The sequence below is a fragment of the Arachis hypogaea genome, chromosome 10 (assembly GCF_003086295.3).
Source record: "Arachis hypogaea cultivar Tifrunner chromosome 10, arahy.Tifrunner.gnm2.J5K5, whole genome shotgun sequence".
NCBI lineage: Eukaryota > Viridiplantae > Streptophyta > Magnoliopsida > Fabales > Fabaceae > Arachis > Arachis hypogaea.
The window spans coordinates 61,536,732-61,545,141 of NC_092045.1; the positions used below are offsets into that span (position 1 = coordinate 61,536,732).

General features: G+C 36.7%; 2 non-coding genes across 2 annotated transcripts; both read left to right on the top strand.

The window, feature by feature from the left end:
* Positions 1-236: 236 nt before the first annotated feature.
* Positions 237-340, top strand: LOC112718888 (small nucleolar RNA R71). The gene has a single exon (XR_003161214.1). It is a non-coding gene; the product is annotated as a small nucleolar RNA R71 (small nucleolar RNA).
* Positions 341-7,963: 7,623 nt separating this feature from the next.
* On the top strand, positions 7,964-8,071 carry LOC112719123 (small nucleolar RNA R71). Its single transcript, XR_003161438.1, has one exon. It is a non-coding gene; the product is annotated as a small nucleolar RNA R71 (small nucleolar RNA).
* The last annotated feature ends 339 nt before the right edge of the window (positions 8,072-8,410 follow it).

Below are 8,410 nucleotides of genomic sequence, written 5' to 3' on the forward strand. Positions count from 1 at the left end.
TGGCATTCAGAACATCAATTTCAAGAACTCCCTTCCTCTGAGGCGTCCCATTACTCACAAGATTCCTTTCAGAAGTATACATGAACTGGTTATTTGCAACCATTTCAATGGGTTCCTGAGCTTCTGCAGGCATTTTCTTCAGGTGAATAGATTCACCTGCAGAATGGTCCAATGACATCTTAGACAATTCAGACAGACCATCATAGAATATATCCATGATGGTCCATTCTGAGAGCATGTCAGAAGGACACTTTTTGGTCAGTTTCTTGTATCTTTCCCAAGCTTCATAGAGGGATTCAACTTCTTTCTGTCTGAAGGTTTGAACATCCACTCTAAGCTTGCTCAGCATTTAAGGAGGAAAGAACTTGGCTAAGAAAGCCGTGACCAGCTTATGCCAAGAGTTCAGGCTATCTTTAAATTGAGAGTCCAACCATATTCTAGTTGTGTCTCTTACAGCAAAAGGGAAAAGCATAAGCTTGTAGACATCGGGATCAGCTCCATTGGTCTTAACAATATCACAGATCTGCAAGAATTCAGTTAAGAACTGAAAAGGATCTTCTGATGGAAGTCCATGAAACTTGCAATTCTGTTGCATCAGAGAAACTAATTGAGGCTTTAGCTCAAAGTTGTTGGCTCCAATAGTAGGGATTGAGATGCTTCTTCTGTGGAAGTTGGAATTTGGTGCAGTAAAGTCACCAAGCATCTTCCTTACACCTCCATCATTGTTATTGGGTTCGGTCATCTCTACTTCTTTTTCTAAAATTTTAGTAAAGTTCTCTTCAGAGTATTGTGTTTTAGTTTCTCTTAGCTTCCTCTTCAGAGTCCTTTCAGGTTCTGGATCAGCTTCAACAAGAATGTTCTTATCCTTGCTCCTGCTCATGTGAAAAAGAAGATAATAGAAAAGAAGAGGAATCCTCTATGTCACAGTATAGAGATTCCTTTATGTGAGTAAAAGAATAAGAATGAAGGAAGAAGAAGAGAAATTCAAATACAGAGAAAGGAGGGGTTCGAATTTTGAGAAGAGAAGTGTCAGTAAATAAATAAAATAAATAGAAAGAGAGAGAGGGAAATTCGAAAATTAGAAGAAAAGAGAAGAAAAATATTTTTTGTTTTTATTTTTATTATTAGTTAGAATTCAAAAATTAAGAAAGGGAATGAAATTAAAAGTTAAAACAATTAGTTAAATAAAAAGAATTTTGAAAAAGAGAAAGGTAATTTTTGAAAAATTAGAGAGAGAATTAGTTAGGTAGTTTTGAAAAAGATAAAAATTTTAAAAATCAAACAAAAAGTATAAGTGGTTAATTGAAAAAAGATTTGAAAATCAATTTTGAAAAGATAAGAAGTTAGAAAAAGATTTTAAAATCAAATTAAAAGAGATATGTTTGAAAAGGTATGGTTGAAAAAGATTTGATTTTTAAAATTAAAATTGATTACTTGACTAACAAGAAACTAAAATATATGATTCTAGAATTTAAAGATTGAACCTTTCTTAACAAGAAAGTAACAAAGTTCAAATTTTTGAATCAATCACATTAATTGTTAGTAAAGTTTTCGAAAATTATGAAATAAAATTAAGAAAAAGATTTTGAAATCACTTTTTTAAAATTTTCGAAAATAATAAAAAAATGAAAAATATTTTATTTTTGAAAAGATAAATTTTTGAAATTGAAATCTTGACTTGAATAACAAGAAACAACTTATTTTAAAATTTTTTTACTAAGTCAACCCAAAGATTTCGAAATTTATGAGTAAAATAAGGAAAAGATATTTTTTTCAATTTTTTGAGGAAAGAGAAAAACCACAAAATGACTCAACATATAAAAATTTTGGATTAAAACAAATGATGCATGCAAGAGCACTATGAATGTCAAGATGAACACCAAGAACACTTTGAAGATCATGATGAACATCAAGAACTTATTTTTTGAAAAATTTTTAAGAAAAGAAAAACATGCAAGACACTATGAATGCAAAAATGCATATGAAAAACAACAAAAGACACAAAACAAGAAAATATGAAGATCAAACAAGAAGAACTACCAAGAACAACTTGAAGATCATGAAGAACACCATGCATGAGTTTTCGAAAAATTTTTTAGAAAATTAAGAAGATGCAATTGACACCAAACTTAAAAATTGACTCTAGACTCAAACAAGAAACACAAAATAATTTTTTTGGTTTTTATGATTTTTTTATTTTTTGGATTTTTCGAAAATTATTTTTAGAAAAACGAAAAAGAAGAAAAAATTTTGAAAGATTTTTGAAAACTTTTTGAAAATAAAATAAAGGTTGAAACAAAAAGAAAATTACCTAATCTGAGCAACAAGATGAACCGTCAGTTGTCCAAACTCGAACAATCCCTGGCAACGGCGCCAAAAACTTGGTGCACGAAATTGTGATCTCAATGGCACCAACAACTTGGTACGCACAATTGTAATCTCAACTCTTTTTCACAACTTCGCACAACTAACCAGCAAGTGCACTGGGTCGTCCAAGTAATAAACCTTACGTTAGTAAGGATCGATCCCACGGAGATTGTTGGCTTGAAGCAAGCTATGGTCATCTTGTAAATCTCAGTCAGGCGGATTCAAATAGTTATGGAGTTTTGATAAATTAAAAGATAAATAAGCATAAAATAAAGATAGAGATACTTATGTAATTCATTGGTGGGAATTTCAGATAAGCGTATGGAGATGCATTGTTCCTTCTGAATCTCTGCTTTCCTATTGCCTTCATTCAATCCTTCATACTATTTTCTATGGCAAGCTGTATGTTGGGTGTCACCGTTGTCAACGGCTAATCAACTGTCGAATTTCTCATCTCGGATGAAAAATACCATGCATAGAGATCGTATGGCTAATCAGCTGTTGGTTCTCGATTGTGTAGGAATAGGATTTACTATCCTTTTGCGTCTGTCACCATGCCCTACAATCGCGAGTTTGAAACTCGTCACAATCATCCCATCCCAGATCTTACTCGGAATACCACAGACAAGGTTTAGACTTTCCGGATCTCAGGAATGCTGCCAATGGATTCTAGCCTATACCACAATGATTCTAATCTTGGATTCAGATGCCCCATTGTCAGAGGGGATTCGATGTGAATCATTTATTAGAAACCCAAGAGATATACATTCAAGCTTGTTTTCATGTAGAACGGAAGTGGTTGTCAATCACGCGTTCGTAAGTGAGAATGGTGATAAGTGTCACATAATCATCACATTCATCATGTTCTTGTGTGCGAATGAATATCTTAGAATAACAATAGTACTTTGCATTAATACTTGAGGAACAGCAGAGCTCCACACCTTAATATATGGTGTGTAGAAACTCTACTGTTGAAAATACATAAGTGATGAAGGTCCAGGCATGGCCGAATGGCCAGCCCCCAAAACGTGATCAATAGATCAAAAGATGATCAAAAGATGTGAGTACAATAGTAAAAAGTTCTATTTATATTAAACTAGTTACTAGGGTTACAAAAATCAGTAAATGATGCAGAAATCCATTTACGGGGCCCACTTCGTGTGTGCTTGGGCTGAGTATTGAAGCTTTCACATGTAGAGGCCTTATTTAGAGTTAAACGCTAATTTGTAACTTGTTTCTGGTATTTGACTCTAGCTTGCAACTTGTTTCTGGCGTTTAACGCTAGAATAGGGCAGAAAGCTGGCGTTGAACGCCAGTTTGCATCGTCTAAACTCGGGCAAAGTATGAACTATTATATATTGCTGGAAAGCACTGGATGTCTACTTTCTAAAGCGATTGAGAGCGCGCCATTTGACTTTCTGTGGCTACAAAAAATCCATTTCGAGTGCAGGGAGGTCAGAATCCAACAGCATCAGTAGTCCTTTTTCAGCCTCTGAATCAGATTTTTGCTCAGGTCCCTCAATTTCAGCCAGAAAATACTTGAAATCACAGAAAAATACACAAACTCATAGTAAGTCCAGAAATGTGAATTGTGCTTAAAAGCTAATAAAAATATACTAAAAGGTAACTAAATCATACTAAAAACTATATAAAAACAATGCCAAAAAGCGTATAAATTATCCGCTCATCACAACACCAATCTTAAATTGTTTCTTGTCCCCAAGCAACTAAAAACAAAATAGGATAAAAAGAAGAGAATATACAATGAATCTCACAATATCAATGAAACTTAGTCCCAATTTGATGAGCGGGGCTAGTAGCTTTTTGCTTCTGAACAGTTTTGGCATCTCATTTTATCCTTTGAAATTCAAAATGGTTGGCATCTATAGGAACTCATAATTTTAGATAGTGTTATTGATTCTCCTAGTTTAGTATGTTGATTCTTGAACACAGCTACTTTATGAGTCTTGGTCGTGGCCCTAAGCACTTTGTTTTCCAGTATTACCACCGGATACATAAATGCCACAGACACATAACTGGGTGAACCTTTTCAGATTGTGACTCAGCTTTGCTAAAGTCCCCAGTTAGAGGTGTCCAAAGTTCTTAAGCACACTCTTTTGCTTTGGATCACGACTTTAACCACTCAGTCTCAAGTTTTTCACTTGGACCTGCATGCCACAAGCACATGGTTAGGGACAGCTTGATTTAGCCACTTAGGCCTGGAATTTATTTCCTTGGGCCCTCCTATCCACTGATGCTCAAAGTCTTGGATCCTTTTTACCCTTGCTTTTTGGTTTAAAGGGCTATTGGCTTTTTCTGCTTGCTTCTTTTTCTTTTTCTTTTCTCTTTGCTTTTTTTTTGCCATTTTTTTGTTAATTTTTTTCTTTTTTTTTTCGTAAGCTTTATTATTCACTACTTTTTCTTGCTTCAAGAATCAATTTCATGATTTTTCAGATTATCAATAACATTTCTCTTTGTTCATCATTCTTTCAAGAGCCGACAACTTTAACATTCATAAACAATAAGATAAAAAATATGCACTGTTCAAGCATTCATTCAAAGAACAAAAATTATTGCCACCACATCAAAATAATTAAACTAGTTTCAAGATAAAATTTGAAATCCACGTACTTCTTGTTCTTTTGTAATTAAGCACATTTTTCATTTAAGAGAGGTGAAGAATTTATAGAGTTATTCATAGCTTTAAGACATAGACACTAGACACTAATGATCATGTAGTAAAGACACAAACATAGATAGAACATACAGCCTAAAAATTGAAAACAGAAAAATAAATACACAAGGAGATTAAGGAATGAGTCCACCTTAGTGAGGGTGACGTCTTCCTCCTCTTGAACCAATGGTGCTCTTGAGCTCCTCTATGTCTCTTCCTTGCCGTTGTTGCTCCATCATTAATGTTTTTGGTGCTCCTATCCTTTGTTTCTCCCAATAGTTGTGTGGAGGAAAATGTATCCCTTGAGGCATCTCAGGGATTTCTTGATGAGGGAATTCCTCATACTTTTTTTGAGGTCCATGAGTGGGCTCTCTTGTTATGCAGTCAAATGCTCTATTACTGAGCTATGGACCCTTGAGATGAATCTCTCCATCTCCCATGACTCAGAGGTTGAAACAACTGCCTTCCCTTTTCTCTTTCTAGAGGTTTCTCCGGCCTTAGGTGTCATAAATGGTTATGGAAAAACAAAAAGCAATGCTTTTACCACACCAAACTTAAAATATTTCCTCGTCCCGGAGCAAAAGAAGAAAGAAAGATGTAGAAGAAGAAAATGGAGGAGATGGAGGTTGTATAGGGTTCGGCCAAGGGTAGAAGAAGGTGGTGTATGATGTGTGAAAATGAATGAGTGAGGAGGGAGAGTTAAGGAAGTGATTGGTGAAGGGTATTTGGTGAAGAGTGTTGTAGAAAGGTGTGAAGAGGAGAGAGAGTGAGTTGAGGTTGGTGGGGATCCCATGGGGTCCACAGATCCTGAGGGGTCAAGAAATTCTCTTCCCTGCTCCAATTGGGCGTTCAACACGCCTTAGAGTGCAATTCTGGCGTTTAAACGCCAGTCTGCTACCCTGTTCTGGCGTTTAAACGCCAGCTTTCCTTCCTGTTCTGACGTCTAGACACCAGTTTGTTGCCCTGTTCTGGCGTTTAAACGCTAGTCTGGTCCCCTATTCTAGCGTTTAAACGCCTAGAAAGGTGCCAGATTGGGCGTATAAACGCCCATTTTGCTACCCTTACTGGCATTTATCCAGGGTGTGCTGTTTTTAATGCTGTTTTTGATTTTTTTTCTTGATTTTTGTAATTGTCTTTGTGACTTCACATGATCATCAACCTAAAAGAAAACAAAATAATATGGATAAAATTAAAATACAATTGGGTTGCCTCCTAATAAGCGCTTCTTTAATGTCAATAACTTGACAGTGAGCTCTCATCGAGTCTCACAGATGATCAGAGTATGGTTGAGATCTCTCAATACCAAACTTAGAGTTTCGCTGTGGCCTCCCAACACCAAACTTAAAGTTTGAATGTGGGGGCTCTGTTTGACTATGTATTGAGAGAAGCTCTTCATGCTTACTCTCCTTGGTTACAGATGGAGAACCTTGAGTCTTTACTATAAGGCATTCTTCATTCACATGAAGGATCAACTCTCCTCTATCAACATCAATCATAGCTCTTACTGTGGCTAGGAATGGTCTTCCAAGGATGATGGATTCATCCTCATCCCTCCTAGTGTCTAGGAATATGAAATCAGCAGGGAAGTAAAGGCCTTCAACCTTCACTAGCACATCCTCTACTAGTCTATAAGCCTTTTTCATAGACTTATCTGCCATCTCTATTGAGAATTTAGCAGCTTGTACCTAAAAAATTCCTAGTTTCTCCATTACAGAGAGTGGCATCATGTTTATCCCTGACCCCAGGTCATACAGAGCTTTCTCAAAGGTCATGGTGCCTAGTACAAGGTGTTAAGAATTTACCAGGATCCTGTTTCTTTTGAGATAAATTTTGCTGAACCAATGTATTCAGTTCATTGGTGAGCAAGGGAGATTCATCCTCCCAAGTCTCATTACTAAATAGCTTGGCATTCAGCTTCATGATTGCTCCTAAATATCAGACAACTTGCCCTTCAACAATGTCTTCATCTTCTTCAGAAGATGAATAATCATCAAAGCTTATGAATAGTAAAAGGAGGTCCAAGGGAATCTCTATGGTCTCTGTATGAGCCTCAGATTCCTTTGATTCTTCATTAGGGTATTTCTTACTGACCATTGGACGTTCCCTGAGGTCTTCCTCATTAGGATTCACGTCCTCCTCCTCTTTCCCAGGTTTGGCCATTTTGATTACATCAATGGCCTTGCACTCTCCTTTGGGATTCTCTTCTGTATTGCTTGGGAGAGTGCTAGGAGGAGTTTCATGAACCCTTTTACTCAGCTGTCCCACTTGTGCCTCCAAATTTCTAATGGAGGATCTTGTTTTAGTCATGAAACTAAGAGTGGCCTTAGGTAGATCAGAGACTATGTTTGCTAAGCTAGAAGGATTCTGCTCAAAATGCTCTATCTGTTGCTGAGATGCTGATGGGAAAGATTTGCTATTGCTAAACCTGTTTCGTCCACCATTGTTATTGTTGAAGCCTTGCTTCTGTTGATCCTTCCATGAAAAATTTGGATGATTTTTCCATGAAGGATTATAGGTGTTGCCAAAGGCTTCACTCATGTAATTCACCTCTGCCATTGCAGGATTCTCAAGATCATAAGCTTCTTATTCAGAAGATGCTTCCTTGGTACTGTTGGATGCATTTTGCAATTCATTCAGACTCTGAGAGATCATATTGACTTCTTGGGTCAATATTTTATTCTGAGCCAGTATGGCATTCAGAGCGTCAATTTCAAGAACCCCTCTCTTTTGAGGCGTCCCATTACTCACAGGATTCCTATCAGAGGTATACATGAACTGGTTATTTGTAACCATTTCAATAAGTTCCTGAGCTTCTGCAGGCATTTTCTTTAGGTGAATGGATCCACCTGCAGAATGGTCCAGTGACATCTTGGAAAATTCAGACAGACCATCATAGAATATATCTAATGTGGTCCATTCTGAAAGCATGACGGAAGGACACTTTTTGGTCAATTGCTTGTATCTTTCCCAAGCTTCATAGAGGGACTCACCATCTTTTTGTCTGAAGGTCTGAACATCCACTCTAAGCTTGCTCAGCTTTTGAGGAGGAAAGAACTTGGCTAAGAAAGCCGTGACCAGCTTATCCCAAGAGTCCAGGCTATCTCTAGGTTGTGAGTCTAACCATGTTCTAGCTCTGTCACTACAGCAAAAGGGAAAAGTATAAACTTGTAGACCTCAAGATCAACTCCATTGGTCTTAACAGTGTCATAGATATGCAAGAACTCAGTTAAGAACTGATAAGGGTCTTCTGATAGAAGTCTATGAAACTTGCAGATCTATTGTAGTAGAGAAAGTAATTGAGGCTTTAGCTCAAAATTGTTTACTCTTATGGCAGGGATTGAGATGCTTCTTCCATATAAGTTGGAAGTT